This window comes from Lipophrys pholis, assembly GCF_963383615.2.
Source record: "Lipophrys pholis genome assembly, chromosome: 3".
In the NCBI taxonomy this organism is placed as follows: domain Eukaryota; kingdom Metazoa; phylum Chordata; class Actinopteri; order Blenniiformes; family Blenniidae; genus Lipophrys; species Lipophrys pholis.
This window is the reverse complement of record NC_137627.1, coordinates 4,981,866-5,006,868: the sequence shown is the minus strand read 5'-3', so window position 1 is coordinate 5,006,868 and position 25,003 is coordinate 4,981,866.

Sequence of the window (25,003 nt, the reverse complement as noted above, 5' to 3'; positions counted from 1 at the left end):
GCTGATCTATTCTCATAACAGCAATCCAATGAGGTGTCGCTCCACTTTTAGTGACACGAGAAGAACAGAATCAGTTTCGCTTACACACCATTAAAGCACAAAACAGGCCTATATTCAATAAAAGGAATGTTTGCACATTTAATCCATCCGCAGGACTTTGTGGAGACTTTTTGACATTAAACTTGCACAACCTTTAAACAATAGAAATAATGAAGGGAGGCTCAAACAACAAGCTAATTGAAAATTGGAGTTTATTGTTTTCAACACACTCGAACCTTTAGACTATTAATTACCAGTTATATTTATCATGTAAGAAGCCAGACTCCAGGGCTATGCAATGTCTTTTTTTGGTATTGTCCCAGTGATGATGATGACAATCTGCTTTTCCAGAGCAGCGACGCTTCACTTAAGGTCGGTGTTTGTTGATCTATGGTCTACGTTGTACATATAAAGGAGCAGATGAGAATCACCACATGGCCCCGGCTGCTCTCGTGGTTCGTGTTGTAAAACACTTACTTTCTCTCTTGTGTTCAGATTTTCTACCATGTTTTGACATCATGCTCACACACCTAGGTATTGTGTGAGAAACTGAGAAAATTGGACTTAACACTCAAAAACATGGCTCTGACTCTTGTTAATCAAATGCCACTGCTCTGTGAGAAGCGGCAGCACCTTGAACCGTTGGCACGACGGTGAAATGGTGGAATAGCTTCTATCCCGCAGATACACCCGGGATGGTGGATGAAGTTGCTTTAATTCTAGAGACTGGAAACGGCCCTGCTGTGGACGTGCATGCTTCCTTTGACCGGGACTCTGCTTGTTTACAGTAATTACACCCATGCACTGCAACTCATTTGACACTAATATAATGGCGGGAAAAAATGCTCCCTGTACCACCTAATTACGCCAAATGAATTCAGCTGCAGAAATCAACAGCAGGCAAATCAACGTCCCTCCGTTGTTATTCCAGCAAAGAGACTAAAACAAAATGAAGAAATGAGTGGGTCAGCACACAGGGGCACTTTAGCGTGGCCGCCAGATGTCCGTTGCCCACCTGCACTCTCGGTCCATGTGTGCATGTGTGTGAGATATGGGTGGGATCAAGTGGACCTCGGGGGGGTTTTTGGTGTCAGTGTTCGCACTTCTCCTAGTGTCTGGGGAACGCATGAGAGTGTCAAAGAAAGCGTCTTGATCCTACAGGGTTTACCGATATTGATTACACCCAGTTATGTGAGAATGTAAAAAAAAAAGAAAAAAGTTTGAGTGAATTCATATGTGTGAAAATGAAGCCTGTAAGACCCCAAATCCAGAAAAGTTCAGGCTTTAAGTAGAATATGAAAAAAAAATAAAAATCTGATATTCAAAGATGTGTTCTGATTTTGACAACCTCAGAGCAGCGGAAGCCTTGGACCTACCCTGAGATCTCTGGTGGCTCTCTCATGACCGTCCTGGGCAGGGATGCACCAATACTGCTAACCGATAACCGGGCCAGTACTGCACGGAGTACTCATACTGATACTCACACTCCTACCAGAACCCTGATACAATCCGGGGAGGAACACATGACGTCACCTGTCATCAACTTCAGCAGCAGGCGGACACTGGAGCACCAGCGTTTGGAGATTCTTTGAGAATGAGGAAAGCAAGACAGTCTATAAATCACATTCTGCCAAAATATCAAGAGGAGGCGAAAGCTTGTTGGTACAACACCAGCAACCTAATCACCAGAGACATTTGGACCAGCAGAGTTCACCTCATGTTGCTCATTAGTTGAACTGCTCAGTGGATCCAGGAGGATTTTACTCTGAGCAAAGCTACATGCTGAACATGATTAAATTATGACTGACAGTCATTAACAGTAAGCTCCGCCCCCCAGTCTCCAGTCGACAGTACGCTGGGATCTACTGCTGCAGACGCAGCCGTATGCTGGAGCCTTCAAGGCTGGCGGAGGGTTGATGCAGAAGCTGCACGGAGGTAGTTCATGGCAACGCCAAATATTTGTGTATCGTTTGCATATAGAGTATAAATTAGGCTTGATGGCATTTAATAAGTACTATTAATGGTACTCAGTGTCAGCGAGTAGCTGAAAGTTAGTACGGGTACTTGTACTTTAAAAACGTGGTATTACTGCATCCCTAGTTCTGGTTAGGATGGGTAAATGTAGAAGAAGGAATTTCCCAAACGGTATTGATAAAGTATGTTTTCTTCTTCTTTGTAAGTTAGGAGTTTTGTCTGGAGTGAAAACTACCCGTCACCCCGATTTGAATACGGCGGTTATAGTAGGTGGATGGATGGGCGACGCTGCAACTATACCACATCCCTCCTAAAGTACGCTTGTTCTTGTTCGAGCCGAAGACGACGTTTGGCTCCTTAGAGTCTTTGGAAAATCCAAAGATTTTCCACAAATAGCCGATGATAAACCATTCCGGCTCGAGTTTCTCTCCTGAATAAATATAATATTTTATTCTCGTGGAAATAACTTTTTTGGGTTTTTGTTTTAACCACAAAGATTTTCATGGGTCTCCATCAGCTCTGGGGTTTTTCAGGACTTTTGTATGTTTTTCATCACATTCTACATGAACGTAACCTCTCCTGAGTTACATCAGTAACGTCTTGGTGGGTCGGAGTGCGGCGCATCTCATTTAATGAAAAAATAATACCAGACAGAAACGGACAATGAGCACTTGAACAGGTCTTCTAATATCCCGGCGGCTCAATGCGGCCTTTGTTTGGGACCGTCAGCTACATTTGTCAAAGTCGGATCTCGTGTTTGGACAGGACCGTGCCTATTTGGACATAATCTAAATTCCTTCAACGTTCCATCATCATCATCATCATCATTGCTCTTTAATTTCTCCCCCCAGCTCAGTTTACTTTGCAGCAGTGGAAGCACCTGCCAGCTATTCAGCTCAGCCACTTAAGAAGGGGGGGGGGGGAATCCAAGCCGAGAGTGACTCATGGTTCTCTTATTAGCTCGCGGTGTGTCCATGCGTCTCTTCCAGACACAAAGAGCGAAGAACGGAACAAGAGATTCGTGATTTATATCTATTCTCAGTGTCTCCCCGCCTCAGATCTACGTGGGCCCTTGTCAACTGTCTCAACATTTATGTGTGCACTTTAAAATGTATATTGTGTGTGTGTGTGCACGCATGTCTGTGTGTGTGTGTGTGTGTGTGTGTGTGTGTGTGTGTGTGTGTGTCTGTGTCTGTGTCTGTGTCTGTGTCTGTGTTTGTGTGTGTGTGTGTGTGTGTGTGTGTGTAGGCTGGGCGTCCAGCTCCTACAGCTGTGCACCGATGGCTTCCAGATGTCCATCCGTCTTAAGGTAGCCCACGTTGACAGGTGAACTCTCCACTGTCTGCGAGGGACGGCCTCCATCATTCATCCTCTCTGCCCGCTTGGCGATTACCTGCGACCACACACACACACACACCCACACACACACACACACACACACACACATGGAGTAGCTGGACAAACAAGGCAAGGGTCTAAAAAAAACAACCCAAAAAATCAGCCACTTGTAAAGCTCTCCCGCTAAAACATACAAACTCAAGCGCTGATGCATTCAATCACACACACACACACATTAACCAACACTTACGCACTAACCCCTGCGCCCACTTTCTTCCTGGCTGTTCACATGATGGAGTTTTACTTCATCACATGTAGGAATAGCCTTGTCTTCCCGCTCGCCTCCTTCTTTCTTTCTTTCTTTCTTTTCTTTTTTCTTTTTCCGCGAGCCATAAACTCCTTTATGTGAGAATAAGTGAGCGCCAACAGAGACCAATTCATCAAACGCACTTTTAGTGGGCCTCTGCGGGGAGAACCAGCTAAAACCCTTCTTAAGAGTTATCAGTCTAGTTCTGGATGGGAGACAGGGCTGTGGGTGCTAAACGTGAGTTACGGCCCTCGACGTGGCTTTGTTTGAGATCTCATTGGCCTCAGGAGCGAGCACAAGGAAAGTACATGGCTCGCCATTTTAGAGACACGAGTTTTCTTGTGTGTGTGTGTGCGTGTGTGTGTGTGTGTGTGTGTGTGTGTGTGTGTGTGTGTGTGTGTGTGTGTGTGTTGTAACAATATTGACTCACTTGTTGAACCTCGTTCCTTTGGGTTTCAGGGAGAGGGAGAGAAATCAAGCTCCGGATTGAAAGAGTGACGGTTTAAGTGGCAACAGGCAGAAAGGGAATGAGTGAAGGGAGCAGAGTGTTGTGTTGGAGGAGTGTGTGTGCGCGGGGTGTTCGTGATGAAAGGATGTATCAGCAAGCGAGTGAGCGGCCCGTGGAAAAGAAATGAGAAAAAGAGAAAGAGAGAGAGAGAGAGAGAGGGAGACGGACATGGAAGAGCATTAAGGAAATGAAAATAAGAGTGTGGTTGACAGGCTCTGTGTTTGCTATTCTGACATTAACCACAGTGAGGAGGAGCGCGCGCACACACACACACACACACACACACACACACACACACACACACACACACACACACACACACACACACACACACACACACACACACACACACACACACACACACACACACACACGCACACACACGCACACACACACACACAATGGTGGTTGTTCACACTGGGTTTGGAAAGAGCTCTGCATATTTGCTTGGATGCACTTTCTCACACACATGTGAGAATCTGTGTGTGTGTGTGTGTGTGTGTGTGTGTGTGTGTGTGTCCCACAGTGGCAGATGCCACCGGGCCCCAGCCAAATGATGGAGACGATAGCTAATTGCTCAATCAGGCAATCTAATCTGGCCAATCTCATTTTCAGTTTTGTCTCTCAGCCTCACGCATACATTTCCTGACCTTTCTGCTCAACAGCTGCCGGACCCAACCAAGACGGGGAAAACAAGAGGGAGAGCAACAATTAGAGTTCAAAAAAAGTACTGAAAATGTATATTTGAGTAAAACTACTGCTATTCCCACCGGAATGTGGGAACCTTCCCACGTCTCTCCTACTCATGAATCCATGTTTATTGTAAAATTCACATTTGGAATGGTTCAGATTTATTATTCCCACTGGGAGGTGGGAACTTTTCCATGTCGTACTCACTCACTCACAAATCGTTAATTTATAATGACTCATATTAATAACGTATCACTCTTCATAGTGATAATATATTCTTAATGGAACATTTTGTAATTATTAACATCGTCTTCTGAAACATTACAATTTCCTAGGAAAGTGTTGGGATCGATTATTCTTACTTACTCATCAATGTCTTAATAGTTCATAATGACTCATATTAATTTAATATCACTCTTAATAAAGGTAATCTTTTTTTTTTAGCTTTGCATTTAAATTCCTATCTATAAGAAACTTCCCACTTTCCCAATGGGAATGTCCCATTGGGAAAGTATTTAGATCTATTATTTCCACATCTTACAAACTCATCAATGAATTAATAATTTATTCATAAACTATATACATTCCAAATCACTATTCAAAATGGTAATATCTTTTTTTTAAAGTTCCTATTAATTTTTGTAGCTCTCAGAAAATTCCCACTTTCTAAGTGGGAAGATCCCAATGGGAACATGTTCTAATCTACATGTATTATATAAATGACCTGGGACCTGTAGTTGGGTGTCACTGTGATAGCAATCCAACGTCTGTCCATACGAATGTCCGCGGACTTATTTGAACAACCAACAGCGGCGCCTCCAGGCCGGGGATGCTCGCGACATCGTTTTCACCTTTTCCTCTCCGTTACCATGGAAATGAACATCGTTTTCAAAATGTTGCCATGTAACCGCAAAACCTTTCACGTCACTTGAAACTCTGTCATGTAAACGGGGCCTGAAGGATTGTATGTTAAATAGGACAGAAAGCTTTGCGTGCCAGAAATCTCCCCCAAAACAGAAGAAACACCCAGACTCCTTTTAGAGGTTTGGAGGAATTAATGAACGAATCACCAGCATTTAAAACCGCGTCGCAGACGCAGATATTCAGTTGTACAGTTCTCGCTGGTTCCAATTATCCAATAAGTAAAACACAATGTGTCATTTTACTAAATCAGGCCTTTTTGAACTTTCTGCTGACAGCAGAGATTACCTGTTAGGGTATTACTGTACAAACATATTTTCCTAAAGTCCTCTTCTTGCTCAATGTGAGGAAGACAAAAACCAGATGGCTCACCTTGTTTCTGTTAAAACCTGATTCCTTCTTACTTCAGTTCTGCCTTTCTTTTCTTTTCTTTTTTTTTACTACAGTACAGTCCCATTTGCTAAACGGGCTGCACTTGACTGTATTTACCTCTTCTGAGTAATTTCTCCGCCGGCATTTCTCTAGTTTTGTTTCCCTGTAGGGAAACTTTGAACTCAGCCTCGTCTTCCTCCCGATTGGCTGGTTGAGAGAAAAGCCTGCTGACCTTTTTTCCGCAGTTCTTCTGGCTGGGTCGAACATTTTTGGGTGTGTTTTAGAAGCACTCTGCTCTGCCAGAAAAGCTGTTGGGCGCAGCGGCGTTTTTACAAAAAGCACCTTAAAGCCCTTCAGGCTCAAAAAGAACACTCAATTTTCTAGAGAAAAAGAAGAAAAAAAACCAAAACTGCAAGAGAATCGTCCTGCAAAGATGCTTTTGTTCTGCCTCCTGTTGGAACGGTCGCTCAGTTAATGGGCTGCTAATTGTTTTATTATTGCTTTTTACCTTCACAGTGTGAAATATACAACGTAGTCTCAGTTTTGTGGATGACACACTTCTTACTCTGAACAATTGTGTGTGCGTGTGTGTGTGTGTGTGTGTGTGTCTGTGTGAGGTCCTCCCATGAAAGCCAGGTCTCCTGGGTGTATCAGTGTTGTGAAGAGGGGCTATTAATTACCCGTATATCTTTATGGTGTGTGTGTGTGTGTGTGTGTGTGTGTGTGTGTGTAGTAAATGTCCATATGGGTGAGGAGATTGTGTGACCCTTCAAATGTCAATCTTTTTTTTTTTTTTTTCAAATTTACTTCAAATGTCACTCAATCACCCGATGCATGCTGGAAGTTGGAGACTAAACCAATAGAACATTTTACTGGTGATTTCTTTTCTATAAAGACCACTGCTACCAAACAGCTCAAAATAAATATCAAAATGCAATCATTTGTCTCCATTAGATAACAATTTGGCTTTAAAAAGGTAAATAGTAGAGTAACGAACCACTACTTTTGTGTGTTTTTCCTGTTTTTGAGATATTATATTATATTATATTATATTATATTATATTATATTATATTATATTATATTATATTATTCTATGTATATAGCTGGCCACTGTTTGTGAATTGTTTTGGAAATGCGAAGTAATTTTAGCATTTACTTATTGTGTGAAACATTTGGTGAATTACTGTAAATTGCAGCGTTTACCTGTGGTGGTCATTTGCACTAATAACCTGTTCATATGAGGCAGTTGCAAATAATACTGTGGATGTAAACAAGTTTCCTGAATGTCTTGAATTGCATTGTTGAGTGACGCATATGAGGTGTTCAGGAAACATTGGAAGAACACTAATCTTAATGCTGACATCAAGTCGGATTACTTTTAAAAAAATTCACTTTTTTTGTTTCCAGTGGCTCCGAGCACCGTTGTTATGTAAACGGACTCCCGTAATGATACAAAGGTTTTCCGTATTGACTTGAAAACATCATGTAAACGGCGGCTCATTCGGCGTATGTAATAAACACATTTATGAATTACTCTAAATCAACGTCTCCACCTGTGAAACACTCCAGTTTCTTCCCACCATCACAGGGACACCCCCAACCTGTGGGAAATGCTGCATATGTTAGTTTATGAGGAGAGAAGCCAGACAAGGTTCTGCCTGGTGTTTTGTGAACAAACTGTAAATGCCAACAGGGCAACAAGTAGTTTCATTGTTGGGACCAGAAACCTAAACTTGGAAGCCATTCGAGTCAGGTGGGGGCCACAAATGTGGGAGAAAATCTTTCGCAATAAACCTGAATATAAAACACCCAAATAATCCTCCTGTGTGCTTCTATGTTGTACAGGTTGTATTTACTGTTCTACACATTTCAGGGAAAGAGAGTGGTGTGTAAAAACATTGAGCGGCTTTTAGGTTTTAGTATCCAGCAGCTGCACAAAGGAGTTAATTTTCAACCGCGCTGCAGATGTACTCAATGAAGAAGTGCAGCGCGATGGAAGCGAGGAGGAAGCCCCCGCACAACCCGGCTTTAGTGTGTGTGTGTGTGTGTGTGTGTGTGTGTGGCAGCGACACACTCGATAGTGTCAGCAGGTGCAGTGGAAATGGAGTGTATTCATTTATGTATATTTCAGCTTTCTTTAATCAGATTCTATGTGATTATGTGAATGTACACTAGTGAATTATGTGTGTGCGTGTGTGTGTGTGCAAGCGGGGGGGGGGGGGGGGTATTCCCAGACACACCTGTCTGGGAATACCAGGGAGCAGAGCAGGGACGTGATCAGGAGATGAGTGTTTCCAAATGCCGTTCTGTCAGCGTGCTGGAGGGGCGGAATACAAATGACACGTGTTCGAATGTGGAGGACAAGGAGTCTGGGGGGAAATCACTGTAGGTCTGTGTGTGTGTGTGTGTGTGTGTGTGTGTGTGTGTGTGTGTGTGTGTGTGTGTGTGTGTGTGTGTGTGTGTGTGTGTGCGTGTGTGTGTCCGGTGTCCCCTGTGCCAGTCTGCAGTCATGATTGTGTTTGTGTATTACAAATTCATGCCAAGTCTGTCTCCACAGCCTATACGTTCGGGGTGGTGTGCTCCTCCTTCTACACCGCCGTTCTCCAGCCAGGAAACACCTCTTTTGTGGGGTGTTACGCAGCATATGGGAGCGACACACACACACACACACACACACACACACACACACACACACACACACACACACACACACACACACACACACACACACACACACACGCAGCAATGAGGCGGTTAGTATGTGTCGAGAAACAGGAGGGTAGTCTCAAACCGAGGGGGGAAAAATTCAGGTAATTTCCTGAATGAACTTCGAGCATTTCGCTCAAATGTTATGAACCAACCACAAAAAGTAATATTTCAGTTGGGTAGATTTTTATTGTAAGAAAGTTTTTTTTTGGCCCGTTTACCCAAGTGAAAACTGAAAATTGTTTCGTTTTGGGGGTTTTATTTACACAACAGCGGTGCTTGGAACCACTGAAAATGCAACTCGCCCTGCTGCCGTGTATGCGCACCATGGCTGTAGGAAATAGTTCCTCGGCACATGTGCGAGGAGATGGACAATAACCACGACGGCGCGCTTTCTTTTGTTTCGGCGTAAACAGACATCTGTCTTTTCAAAACGTCGCAGTGCGAACACAAAACTTTTCTGAAATGAAAATGGAAGAATTCTGGGTTTTCACTTCACATTGTCGTGTGAACGGGGCCTAAACATCATATAAGATTGTTTCTGTTTAAAGCAGTGCCACGTTGGTCCGAAACACACATTTGTTGGATGAGCATCTACATCTTATTCCTCTATAAGCACTTTTCCTCTGGGATTAATATTTTCCATTCTATTCTATCGAGTGACTCCAATGACTCCATCTAGTATGACAGATTATTGAATTATTAACAAAGTGAATGAGATAGGAAGTCAAGTCAAGACAAACTGAGTGGTTAAAAGTTCAAAATAATTGTATAATATAAATATATACTACTACAAGTTGATGCTATAGCAAAAGTGGAAATGAAAACTCTTCACCGGGAAGTGACATTGTTCCAAACTCTTTTCGGGGGGAGTTCAATCACTGACACCCAAACATAACATCGTGTTGGTTGAGGTTGTTTGATTTTTCTGTTTCTTGCATCCTTAAAAACAGAGAATCTAAAACAATAGAGAGAGTATTGTTGTAAAAACTTTTCCCCCTATCAACTGCTTTAACAGCTCTTGTCACAAAGGGTCCCATTTATAAATGTTTCAAAATAAAAGTCATTATACGTCCAACCATTAGTAATATTTAAAGCCAAGAATTATTGTTACCATGTATGAAAAAGGCAACCATGAAAAAGAACCAAACTAATGCATCAGACACAGGTTTCATATTTCCAGTGTATCTACCCTTTTCCATTGTATGGGAACTATGGACCTTCTAAATATCAATCTGGAAGGCTTTTTCCTATTATCTATGCTTTCTACCTCAGAAAATCTAATTTGCCCCCTCCGAGGTGCTAATATAAAACTGCAACTTGAGCATGAGAGTGAAGTCATCTCATCATCTGGTTTCCAGTCATGGTTGTCAGCGTTCTGGAGACATTTTGTGACCACATGCACTGAGAAAAACATAAACTCTACTAAGTACAGTTTTTGAGTTTCATGGATGAAATGTCAAGTCAGGCCCATATCAGAGCAGCCGACTAACAACCGGGATTTCAGAGAAAATAGAATCCTTTTAAAGCCTACATCTTGTAATTATTACAAGTTAACGGCCTCAAAAATATTATGTGTTGTAATAGAGTGCTTGATATTTCCAGTGCAATTTTGACTTAAGCTGTCGATGAAATGGTGAGAGAACGTTACGACCCGGCGAGCAAACAGCAACGTTGGGATTATCTGAAGCTTGGTTGTCGTCACGGTAATCCTGATTCCTAATGTTGTGAGTTTAATGGAGGATCATATTGTGCACAAACAAAGCTAAACAGCTGCTGATGTAACTTTTTAGTGAGGAAATGAAAAATAAAAAAAAAACATTTAAAAAGAAGAAGAAAAAGGGGAAACAACAAAAGTTTTCCATTTTCACTTGAAAACACTGCCGAGTAAACGAGGCCTCACATTTATAAGAAGATAAATCTTCAAAAATGTGGAAAGAAATTCCCCTATATTGAGATATTTTGATAGATATTTGGGAATTACCCTGTATTTCACATGGCCTTCATTTAATCCGCCTTCACTGAACAAAAATTTCAGTTCAAAAAGTTTTTTTAGCAGGTTGATTTTTTTTTTCATCATGGACTTAAAAAAAAAAAGAAGAAATAAAATTTTTGAGAATAAAGTGGAAATGTCTCAATGAATCACATGATTCTGACCGGTTTGCTCGCTGCTTCTGTGCATCAGATTTTTACGAAGACTTTCCTTGTTTTCTAATGATCTATTAAACAAAGCCAACGCCGTCACACGAGACCTTGTAAAAATCCACATCATGCATGTATTCCTGGTGGTTCAGTGGCAGAATTCTTGCCTGTCAAAACGGGAGGCTGGGGGTTTGAATCCCAGCCAACACAACAGAACCTTCAAAAGATCATTCATACATGTTTACCTGAGGAGAGCGACGGCGAGCTGCACGTTGTAAGTCTCTTCAAAGTCCTAAAACTGATAACAACACTGTTTGTGAGTTAAAAAAGAATTTGGTACTAAAGCTGATTGGGAACTAGTTTCATCAAACTGCCTGCGAGGCATTTTGTTGTAGAAGCAGTCACATGTGCTGGCTACTGTAATCTCAAAAGGTCGCCTTTATTTATCTTATATTTTGCATTTTTTCTTCTTTCGAAGTCCATATTGAAAAATTTATTTTATAAAATATCAACTTTTTTTTTTTTTTTTTTACTTTTTTCTCAAATAAAAAAAAATCTACCTCCTATCATTTGTTTTCCTCATGAGTGGTTCTCATAATCTTCCGTAAAGATCACAGTTTCCCTTCAATCAACTCTGTTGTTTTTAGCCTGTATGACAAAAGAAAATAGCTGAAGGTTAAAAAAAAAAAAAGTGAAAAAACCCACTCGACAGCCTTGTGAAACATTTAAAATCCATTAAACAAACGGCTCTCGGGATAAAAGGTCGACGATTCAGAGGCGCGGACTTCTTGCCTGACAGCAACAATTAGTAAAACTGCCCCCCATTTGCATTTATGTTGCCCTCCATTAAAGGCGAATAATTTTGCGATACTCTGGAGCGCGGTTTATTGCCGCAGCCCGGCAGGTAATCACCTGGTTTCATGTTGGATTTAATAGAAGCAATAAGCGGCTGCGAGCAAACAACCTTTTCACGGACACGTCACGCCGTCTGCAGCCGCGTTCTGGTTCACGACGCGTCTCATCCAGGAGATTTACTGTACCAACGTCCGCACTCAGCAGATAAGGTTACTGCTAATGACGGCTATCGATTCACACTATTTTTACTTTTGCCCGATGCGGGGTCCAGGGCGCGAAGTGACATCTGATCGGTGGCCACTCTCAAGTCATCAGAGACGATTGTTGTTCTTGGCGTCGGGTCTCTTCTGAAAAGCAGTAAATCAAACAAATGGGTTTGTGCCCAACGCCGACGTCTCGGCTTGTGTTTCTCAGCCTTAATAGCGTCACACAACCGTGTCTAGACGTCTGCAGCTCCGCCAGTCGCTCATGGTCGCCGGTATTTAGAGAGTTTTTACTTTTCGGCAAGTTAACTGGGTACAAATGACAAAAAAAAACAATCTGTGTGTGTGTGTGTGTGTGTGTGTGTGTGTGTGTGTGTGTATGTGTGTGTGTGTACACTACCAGTCAAAAGTTTGTCCACACCTTCTCATTCAATGTTTTTCCTTTATTTTCACAACTACTTACATCGTTGATTCTCATTGGAGGCACAGAAACTATGAATGGATGAATGAATCTGGAATTATGTACCAAACAATAAAGTGCATTTTAGATTCTTTAAAGTATCCTCCGGTTGCTCTGATTACTTTCTTTGCACACTCTTGGCATTCTCGGGATGAGCTTCATGAGGTCGCCACCTGAAATGGTTTTCCAACAGCCCTCGCTCGCTCCATCGCCATAGGATGTCATGTCGATGTCGCTGGAGAATTCTCTGGGCCTCAAAACCTCAACAATCTTCTCAAATGTTCATTTTGGTGTCACTTCAGTCATTTAATAAAGAAATGGAACGAAACTGTTTTCTAGTGAAATTTGTATTGAAACAGCTTGTCTCTCTTTATTTACCCCCCCCGACACACAATCTTTCTTTCAATGCTCGCACAACCACAGTTGAGGTTGTCTCCATTCCCACGTTCTACATCATAAAACGTGATACAAACTGCGAGTTAATTTTGAAATGTCCCAGAGAGAAAATGATGCATTGTTAACCGTTTCACTTGCAAGAGACCGGCGCAGTAAAACATGGTTATAAGGGCGATTTGTGGATGCTTTAAAGCTGCGGCGGTAGTATATATACATATATATTTAGTGCTTTAGCACAGGATTATGTGGAAGGACAGCCAAAGTCAACAAAACAAAAAAGGTTTGTCCAACATCGTGTAGTTCCATGAGCTAATAGACATTTTCCCTCCTGTAGGTTGCATCCCTCGAGTAATATCAAATTCAAAACGTACTTTTTCTCCTCCTCTCACGATAATATATATATATATATATACATATATATATATATATAAGGAATAACATTCAGACCTCAGCTTTTTTCTTCAAGCGTTAAACTAACAGGACTGTTAGCACCACTGTATACCTCCAGATGTGCACGTGTGTGAAGGGAAGTCCGGGTGAGGTGTGTGTGTGTGTGTGTGTGTGTGTGTGTGTGTGTGTGTGTGTGTGTGTGTGTGTGTGTGTGTAAAATGTGTCAGTGTGGTGGGAAACACCGAACCCCACCGACGGCGATCGCCGCTGACGGCTCAAGCCAGCGAGGCCAAATGATGAAACTGGCGTGCGATGGCGTGCGCTCCCCTCAGACAGCTGGCTGAACCGTCACACACGCTGTTCCCGTGTAAATAAAGTTTGAGGATGATTGATTATGGCGGTCTGCTCCTCGTGATTCCGGATTTGTTTGTGCGAGGTGCACGAGGCGGGCGAACAGCATGACGCGCCCACATATGGTGAAACCCCCCCCCCCCCCAGAACATCACAACCCCTCACATCCTATAAAAATCACTTCTGGGCAATTATGTTCAAATTAAAATCCACTTTGTTTTATTCCTTAGACTTGTGACAACAGACTCGGTGAACCACTATTTAATTTGTTATTTTTTTTATTTTATATCCTGTCATTTAATGAAAAGAGGCATTTCCCTGTAAACAATTACACACATTGTTGCTTCCGCCATTACTGGATTCTTCATTTGTTCTTTAATTTGCTGCTACTGAGCCTTGATGTCATGTATGGCCATGCATTACTTAAACTTGATTCATCTACAGCTGACGTGTCCAATTGTCTCCGTAGGGACAGACCAGTAAGTTCAAAGCTTTAGAACCAATCAATATCAGCAACTCTGTTTTTTGTTGTTGTTAAATAGTTAAAATGCTCATGATTAATGTCGTTTTTAAAGATCTTTGGACTAATATGGACAAAAGTCACTTCTTAAAAGCTGAATGCCTGCAACAGTGAGCACCTTTTTTACAAACTCAAAAGTTCTTCTGGAAATCTGAATCTCCTTACCGCGATCTGTCATTTGAAAATATATATTTTTCTCCTAATACCAGCTCCACTGCAATTCCCTGAGCTTCAGGTTTGTTTTTAAGTCTGCAAGCTTGTGTTGTATTCTGCATGTTTATTTACACGAGCAGTGTTGGTATTCTCTGATGAAGATGGCTTCCATATTGTTTTTGAAAAACATCACTGTATATACGGAGATCATTTTGAAAATGTCGCCTTCTGAAGGCGAGGCTCAGCGGGGGTTTCAAGCAGTAGGTAGTATACTCACAAAATGTCAATGTCAACATAAACACCAGCAGTCATATGTTCCATCACAGCGTAGTCGTATAATTTAGGTTACCGACCCCCCCCCCCCCACCCCCCCCCAAAAAAAGAAACATTCGTAAAAGTGCTGTACCCCTTTAATAGCCTGTGAACTGCTTATGCTAATCACTAATGGTAACTGCAAATGGCAGACACTTGCAATATATTTGCTTGCATAATTAACATTAATTGCAGACGCTAACTGCCAATGCTTCCAGGACACACGTCACAGTCGTTGGTGCAGAACATTAAAATGTCATGTGGTTCGGTTTAAAAAAATAAAAAATAAAGAAAATCTGAACCCGTCTCAGCACCCTACCCTTTCTTGTCCATTGTGTAGTCTTATAGGCACCTCGAGTCTTTCATAGTTGGGAAAACATTTCTTTCTGTCAACGTCTCGCACCACCATCAATCTTTTCCGTCTCGCCCTGCTGTGTTTGTCCATCCATCCCACCGACAGCATCACTCCTTAACTTCCCGGCCGAACTCTGACCTCCGTCCGGTTCGCCGCTGACAGACGCCAGGCGTCTCTGTCATCTCCGCCGGTCGGTGTCGGACCAGGCTGAATGTAGAAAATGGACATTTGAAGGAAATAAATGTTTCCTGTTGGTGTTCGTTCATCAGAGAATCATGAGAAGGGAAGAAAAAAAAAATACATCGAGGCTAACTTTATATATTTCCTGTACAATCCTCCCTGGGGGGCTTTCATGCTGTCGAGTTTTGTCAGTTATTCTCTGTGAAAATCTAAAAACTCTCTTTTTGTTTACACACTTTTTCAGCAAGCTATTTTCTTTTCTTCTCTACAACCTCTAGAGAGGCTAATAGCATGGTTGGGTTAAAAGAGCAAGTTGTTTAAGTCAAAGAAAAGCAAACTCATTCCCTCCCACTTAAAATGCAACATGTCTGGTAGTGTTGAAATGTGGCGCACACACTCTTCAACGGTGGCTTTCCCTCTGAGCTTCTTGAACCCAGTTCAAAATGGCTGCTTTCCTTTTCTTGACTTGGAAGTTAACTTCTATAGTAGCGATGATAGATGACTGAAAGTGCTCTTAGCCTTTGGTACACTGAGAGAAAAAAAACAAAACAAAACAGGTCCAGGAGGTTTTATTTCCATTGTTTAGGCTCCTCCAGGCCCACATGAATGAGAAAAACAGCAGCAAAGCAAATCCAGATATGAGTCGAACTGTCAATAGCCTTTGTGTCTGCTGTGCTGTGGGTGGGCCCGCTCACGTCGCGGCGCCGCTCGCTTTCACAGATTAGCAGAGCTTAAATCCTCAGACTAACTTTACGTACTGTATTAAGAAATGGTCAGCTTAGTCCTGCAAATGGGAGGAAGTCGTTTGTGATCAGCCTGCAGATCTAAACTAATGCGAGGCCTGCCTTGGCCCCGTCTTCCTCACTGTGTGGCTTTTCGACCGCAGGAACTCGTCCACAAAGAGCCTGGATGGAATAAAAGGACTCGTCAGCTTTGTCTCCTGCAACACTTTAAATCCAGAGCAGATGCAATTTGTTTCAGTTCAATGAAATTTGAAATGAATTATGCCCCAAATATTCTTTGGCACATTATTTTTTTCTCGTAACAATGATATAAAAGCCTGATTATTTTCTATTTAAATGGTGTTGGAGATATAAACTTTTTTTTGCAATAGGCAGCAGATTTGATGAAAAAAATACCAAATCATAGATAGAAAGATAGCTAGATATACTTTATTATTCCCATGTGGGCTGTTGTTGTGTCCCAGTAGTGTCGATTACTGTAGATACAACAAAATGATACTCCTTTTTTAAAAGACAAGTACAACTAAGAGTACTAACCTACTCAACTTTGCACAGCGAACTGACACACGACACTGTACCTATTTATACTTTTTACACCTTAGTTTTTTTTTTACTGTACATATTTTTCTGCTCAACCTGTATATATTTTCTGTTTTTAGTCGTATTTGTATATACCTGTATATAAAAGAGGAGAAGCCATAGGAAATTTCATTAGACATTCCATAATGATGATAAAAGCTTTTCTGATTCAGACCATTTAATACTTGCCAATACCAAGCACTGATACAAGTACTTATTAAATTCCAGAAAGCCTAACTCATACTCTATTAGTAAATGATATGTGAAAGCTACACGCTGCTGCAAACCACCGTTCTGTGTGGACTGCAGGCTGAGGGACCGAGCTCGCTATTTCATTCGTTTAGCATTGCTGGTGTGTGAGCTCCAAAACTCTTTAGCATGTAGCATGTAGCATGTAGCATGTAGCACGGCTCAGAGTAAAATCCTCCTGGATCTGCTGAAAAGTTAAACTAATGAACATCAGGATGCTTTGCGTTGAACAGATGTTGCTGGTGATCAAGTTGCTGTTGTTGTACGAATCTTTTGCCTCCTCTGGATATTTTGGCAGATTGTCATTTACAGTCTACCTCAGCTTTGTCCTTCTCATTCAAGAATCTTCAAACTGCTGACAAGACAAAAAAAAAAAAAGTGCTCAGTGCACCATTAGGATAAGAACATAAAATGTTTAAGTCACATTAATGAATAGATCTAAGAAATGGGATCAATGAATTGAATAAAATTAAAACACTTTGTTGTGCATCTTGAGACCAAAAACCTCCGTCCAGAGCGAAGAAGCTGAAATTCACCTCCTAGAGGATGGGAGTCATTATTTAGAATTGATAAAGCCATCGTCTGTACCTGTTCAGCGTGTAGGGAGGCTGAGCATGACTGTGACTCAATCAGGTGACTGGACAGAGCAGTGAGTCGAGTCATAGGTGACTGAACAATGCCGCCAAGCAAAGAGATAAAACAGTCTCAATAAAAGAACAATTAAACAAATGAAGCAGAGTCAAGGCTGTTCGGTCAATATGGAAACATAGTATTCTGAGGCAGTGAAGGTACTGACAGACTTACTGATTCAAAGGTAAATTTTCCATCAACTCTAATCCCAAGGTGTTTATATGATTGCACGTGCTTTATTTTCTGACCTTTAATTAAACTGACTCTTGGTGTTTTCTAAAATCAACAACCATATCTTTTTGTTTTAGATGCGTTGAGTCAAAGGTAGGACTCCTTACACGACTGTACACAGTCATCAATAACTCCTAATACTACTGCTGAAAATGCCAACAATCTCGATCAACATAAAGCCAATTTTAATGATACCTTCTGGTTCAAAATACAGTGAAATGCACAAAAAAAATTCTTCTATAGTTTTTGCATTATGCATGTATTTACAAATTCACTTTGACAGCGTGACTTTAAGCTGAATACTAGTTTACTAACAACAAGGTTGTGATCTTTCATGGCAGCATCACTGCTATCTCAGCTCAGGTTGTCACTGAGCTCTCCCCTTCTTTCCCACAGCGTTGTGGCCAACGATATCTTTTTCATCCCTTGTTTTTCCTGAATCATTCTAATGTGTTTGATAACTTCCTCCATTGACACTCGACACATTCAACTCCATGGTATCACATTTCATTTAATGCTCGCGGGGGCTCACGGCGCCACTCAATCAAACTATAGCGAGCACAAGCGAAAGACCACAGAAATGATCGTTTCCAACGTGCACAAACAGAAAAACAGTGCAATTGACAAAAAACTGGCAAAACTAAAATGTTTGCTTTGTTTGGTTTTTTTTTCATTGATAATCTGTGTTTTTTTTACCAACACAGAACAAGCACAAAAATGTGGAACAACACATATTTAATTATTTCGCTTTTCTTCTTTTCAGGGAAAAGGGTTTATGCAAAGTATCTTTGATGTGTTTCGGTGGTGACGGTGTGTGTTGTGTCCTTTTATCAGTGTTACTGAGGCGTGACCCACAAAGGTTGTAAAAATCTACTTGCAAATGACATAAAGAACTTAATTAAAATAACAAGTGATTAGTTAAAAGGAAATTTTTGTAAGTCTTTCCTGAGCAGATTTCTTTGATGCCGCCACTACAATTCATAAAACATATGATGAACTCCTTAGAAAATATATTTGGCTTCATTATTTATTTTATTTTTTTTTGATGTTTGGTTGTTCCAGTATCACAAATAGGATGCCTAAGCTAACAAGAATATATCCGTCCCTCTGCAGCTCACCACCAATCCCATAGCTGCCACGAGCGTATCCTGTAAAATAATACGAGATTTGCAAATGTCCTCGGCACACACTGTAATACCCGCCTGCTTTATTCCTCATGTTGAGATTCCCGCCTACGGCCCATTGTTAGCGACCTTCCTCTTGTTAAAAGGAGAACAAAATCTCCGAGGTGCTTAATCTTTGCACCAGTTGTTTGGACAGGCCTGGGCCCTCACACTGCGCCGCTCTCTGGGCCTTCCCACTGCACAGCAGCCAGGGTTGATGCCAGACGGGTGCATACGAGAATAAAATGTGTAGGAAATGTCACGATCGGGCCAGCCAATAGAGTTCCAGGAAGCTCAGTATGTGTCTAAAAACATGCTTAATAGGCATGGATGGGAAGCCAAATACCCAAAGTCATTAAGCAGCAGTAAAAGTGGAAGTAAAAGCCCAAATTATAGCCAGTCATGTAAAAGTGTTCAGTTGCTAATGACTGGATCAGGAAGTGTGCCATCTCCCCAAATCAAGGCTTTTTGATTGAGCAAAGGAAGGACAATCAGACCCAGACAATGCGTCCCCCGTCCGTCCACCCCTTCACCAGCAGCGTCCTGACGATCTCCACGTCACGTCCCAGAAAGAGCAGGCTGGCAGGGGAGAGGAGAAAAAGAGCCGTCGCTCTCCAAGTACAGTCGGATAATAATCTGAATTGGCAGCCGGGCGACACGAGAAAGAAGCCAGCGATCTGGAGTCAAGTGTTCCAGTTCTGGAGAGACATGAAGTGACTCCTTGGCGCACCGAGCATCTCGGCGCTCTCCCTCGTTTTTCCCTTCACGCTCCCGCTCGCCTCTCCTCCGCTCTGAACTTGACACGTATGTGCCGACGTGAGCGCGAAGTTCACGCGTGGCGACACACACACACACACACACACACACAATTTGGGAGCGTTCGGCGACGGTGGATTTCAATAGCTGACGGCAGAGCGTCTGAAAACACTTGACGAGATTGATCCTCTGCCACGTATGTATGAGCGCGAGCGGCAACTGCCAAGGGCTCCAATTTGGAAGAGACATAAAGTATAAACTTCACCATTCAAGACTCCCAAATACTTTTTTCCCCCCCTCTATTGCTCACTCCATCGCCATCTGCTTGACTAAACTGCCATCCTTGCCCACACGCTGTAAGAGAAACAGCATCCAGACTCTAAAAACGAGCTGCGCTTGTTTCTTTCTAGGGTTAAAAATGAATAATCACAAGGACAGCGACATAATGTAACGACACGTTCTGTGTAAAGACACATATCCATAAAGTTTCTAATTATATGTGGCATTGCTCGATGACATAGCACAATAATCGTCCATCCATCCAGTCTATCACACGACCGTCAATCACACCTTCAGCCAATTTAATGCTCCTTTGCCAGCTCTAGTTTTAAAGTACTGTACAGTACTGACATGTGTTTTGTTGCACAAATGATGTGATTGGCACCTTTATGTATTCACTTTGACGGCACCGTACAAACAAAAATATATTTTGCATTTGATATTTTGTATGTGTTTAAATTGACGCTGCATATGTGAGCAAATATTGACGTGTTTTGTTATAAAAATCTGGTTATTCACCTTTGTGTGTTTCCTTCAGTCTTTCTTTCACCGTCAGGATCAGAGCGCATTGAAATATGGAGTGTGTGTGTGTGTGTGTGTGTGTGTGTGTGTGTGTGTGTGTGTGTGTGTGTGTGTGTGTGTGTGTGTGTTACAGTAATACCGCTGTCGTCTTTGATGGATCGTAGAGACGGGCCGAGGGGAAGTCTGGCGGGTACATGAACCCCCCCCCCCCCCCCCAAATAAAGAAAGTGAGACAAAGAGAAACGATGTAAAGAGAGAGCAGAGAAGAGTGAGAGAGCAGAGCTTGCATAATTGGACTGGAGGAACGTCTAATGTCTGCAGCTCGCTGTCTGTTCGTCCATCTGTCTCTCTGTCCGTCCAATCAGCTGTGTCTTCAGCTCAGAAGAGGCCAGTCATCAACCCTGTCTGGGCCCTGGAGTAAAAAAATAAAAAAAAAGCTGAAGGGCCAAGCTGTAATCATATAGGTGTTGTGAGGGCTGGCCTCCAGTCTCACACACACACACACACACACACACACACACACACACACACACACACACACACACACACACACACACACACACACACACACACACACACACACACACACACACACACACACACACACACACACACACACACACACACACACACACACACACTAATCACTGCTCAGTCTGGAAGAGCCGTCTGATTGCCCATCAGGAAATAGAGCCACGGTGGAGTCTTAACATTTCTTTCTTCTCTGGTTTCCTCTCTTTCTCTGAGGCCCGTTTAAAAGGTTTTATGGTGAAATTAGCAGCAAGCTTTTGTTGTGGGACTCGGTTTTACAGGGTTGTAACCGGCTCCCCGAACATTTCACAGTCCTGTCGGTCTCCCAGAGTTCTCCCATCGATGAAACAATACTGTAAATACTTTACTCTCTTGTCGTGATCTTTAAAAGCTCTGTAGAATGCGTTTGTCCACTAGAATCGCTAAACCAGATGGAGGGTTTGCAGCTCTCTCTCTCTTTTTTTTTTAAAATGCCCTAAAGAACGTGTCTTTTATTCTAATCGACTACTGTACGTCTGGATTTATTCCAGCTTTCATGCATTTTCAGTTTCAATATGTTTTTCCCCTAACAAATTGCATCTAAACCAAATACTGATCATTTTGGCATTATGAGCTTATTTTAAGCTCAATACCACTTTATAGATCAGTGTTCAAAATCCAGTTGACAAAGTGATTCACAGCTGTTTATTAAAGAAAATCTCTATTTAGTCGGAAACTATTGATTCATTGAACTTGAGTTGCATGTAATTGTGTGAGCTGTTCTATTTTCAGACTTCTGTCTTTGTCAGCAGTTAAAAAATAGTTTTTACTATTTGAAATTTGTTGCTGATTTTAGAAAATGACAAAATTGCTAAAAAAAAAAAAAATAATAATTAAGTCCATACTTTTCTACGAAGGAACTTCTTCTCACTTTCGCTTGTGCAGTTTTTCTGTAGAAATGTGTATTTTAAAACATGTTCTAGGCACAGTCACTTAAATGTTTCAGTAAGCAGTCCACATGTGTTCCTTTGAAATTTGGCGTTGCTGGATCTCTTGCAGGCCAGTTTGGGCTCACGGGCCTTATGTTTCACACCCCTGATCGCCCCAAATTGGGGGTGTCATTATGAATCAAGTGGATATAAGTACCTGATACATGTCACACATCTGTCTTCTGTATTCAGAGTATAAAGTTTGTTGAAAGTAACGTCACCCGGTGAACCTGCAGGCGCTCAGTGAAAAATAAAAGTTCAAAGAATAAACAGTTTTTAATTACCTATTCATTGAGTTCAACGTTATGAAAAAATGATATCATTATAGACAACGCGCTGAAAAAGAAGATGCGGAGGAAACAATTGCTCATCAAAACATTACGCAACAAACTGCATTTTGTTCAGAGATACTTTGCAGAGATAGTTTTCTATGTCGTACTTCGGGAAAAATAATTGCCCCCGTTAGAAGCTGTACGAGAGCATTGTGTGGATTCAGTGTCATTATTCTTATTCATCCTATTTTTTATTTTTTTTACCGGAACCAGACCGTAGGAAATCCAGTTTAAACTCCAGAAATAACTACCAGGGGAGAGAACATAAGTAGTTTCTCTTTCTTCCTTTCAGACGGGTCGCTTTTCAGAACTTAACTTTGACATGTGATAACGGGACAGTTCTGATGAAGACTGAAGAACACTGTTGCATCCTGTCAAAGGTTTGTTTGGTCATACAGTGCGAAGGGATCCGTGATCTTCTGAAAGCCACCCTGCTGAACTGCAGATCACCACAACTCACAGCGACTAAATCCAACAACGATCAACATCCAGTTAGTTTGCAGATTTACGAGGAGGTGACATGCAGGACCATATTCACTATCTCTAGTCCAAACATTTCCACTGTAACTAACTGCGATTTGAACAATTATTGCCTGTATTCACTTCCTGATAGCACTGGCCGTGTACCTGGATTACCTGGATTGACATACATACGTTGGGACTTTATACGTCACTGATAGGAAACAAAAGGACCTGAGACTTTTGGATGAGATAATAGTGCTAAAGTGCTAACATATTATTTAATCAGCCTTATGTCTCGATCCTCTTCCTTGATTCTCCTAATAATATAGCTAAGACGGCAGCCGCAGATGACGAGTAGAGCCAAGGAGCGTTCCAGTGATTAATGGGGCAGGTGGTCCCGGCCTGATACGGAGTGAACACTGACCAACGCAGCAGAGGGTCTGGATAAAACCCATAAAAGAGCAAGCAAATGTTAGCGAAGGGAGGAAGAAACAATGAGAATGACATGAAAAGCGTTTCCATTATTTTACTCTATTCTTCACGCCTCATCGCAGACCCCAGGCCCCTGTCGGACTCCGTGTGTGTGTGTGTGTGTGTGTGTGTGTGGGGGGGGGGGGTTATTCGACATTTGGCAATGAAGGAAAACAGCCGTGCCAATTTGTTACCTGATTCGCCGCCGCAAGTCGTAGTGCTGCTTTACTGCAAACTGATTTTTACAAGCCCACATGGTGATGAAGTGAGAAGTGTGTGTGTGTGTGTGTGTCTGGTTTTACTTAGTGTTCTTTATTTTATCTTATTCAAATCAGCTACAAGTGTTGCACACACTTTACTAATGAATTACTCATGCCTACGTGTGTGTGTGTGTGTGTGTGTGTGTGTGTGTGTGTGTGTGTGTGTGTGTGTGTGTGTGTGTGTGTGTGTGTGTGTGTGTGTGTGTGCATGAGTGCACTTGTGTCTGTGTCTTGTTTCTCTCTAATTGCCCAGACTTGTCTTGAGGGACTCTAATAGTTGACCCTGCGGGCCTTTTAATGTCGCTGATCCCTTTACACTTCCTGGAGCTCCTACAATAACCCATTGAACTACACACACACACACACACACACACACACACACACACACACACACACACACACACACACACACACACACACACACACACACACACACACACACACACACACACACACACACACTTAAGAACCCCATTCATCACAGATATCTGCTCCTGGACTGAGGCGTACTGTAGGAGGGCGATTCGCGGGATGAACAGATAAACGAGGAGCAGAACAAAGAAGAAAAGGAGGCCGACGAAGAAGAGGAGGAAAAGAAGGAGGGCACATTCTCTCTATCTTCAACATTACTCACGAGTGAAATATGCGTCGGCTGGCGTGAGAGCGGTAGGGAGCTAACGAGGCGAGTCGCTGACCGGTGCCAAGGCGCTGCCTTTTTAGAGCAGAAGAAATTAAACGACTCCCGTGTCTCTTCCTCTGTGTCTGCTCTCTCTGTTTCTTCAGGTTCTTTTTTTTTAACGCCTCTCGTATAAACCTTCGGCGGTGACGTGACGCACTCGGCCAGTATCTTGTATTTCGATCCCTCTCACTCCCAGGCAGTAAACCTGAGATAATGGTTTGTTCCCTTTCTTTTCTTGTCTTCCTTCGCCCCCCGCCCCCCAACCCCCACCCCCACCCACCACCCCCACCCGGCCGCCGCTCCACTAAGTGTTGCTGCCAGCAGCTCTAATTCGAGCTCCGTCTGGCCAGACGCTGTTTTGATGTCTTTTCTTGAGACGGCCGCAGCACTTTTCTGTTTTCCAGGTATGAAATCGATACCGCCGTCTGTATTATAGAGGCTTTTTATTTTCAATCAGCCATGTCTGGCGACAAATTTCTGCCGGCTTTTTAGGAGCAACAAGCTTTTTCAATCACCAACAAGCTTTTGCACGGCTTCATTACTGACTCAGGTGAAAAATGGAACTTCCAAAAGAAAAGTTCCACATTTAATAGGTTCTTCGTGCAACTCGGAAAGTCAGCAACTTGGAAGTCCCATCTCCCACTTTGGACCGTTCACATGGCAACGACTCGTCAGTCATTCACAAAAACCTGATTATACGGTCATCATCACTCATATGAAGCCAGTGTTTTTAAACTGATGTTTTCGAGTGAAAACGGAAAACTTGTTGTGTTTTGGGTCCCTGTTTACACGACTACGGTGCTCTTTTTGAACTTTTTGAAAACACTGTGACTCAGTTTCCATGCAACTTTTCTGAAATGTTGCTACTGCACATGTGCACCATGGCCGTAGTAATTACTTTTTCTCTGCATGTGCGAGTAGATGGACAATAACAACAATGATTTCCTCCAGAGTATCAAGACTCCCAGTGCATAT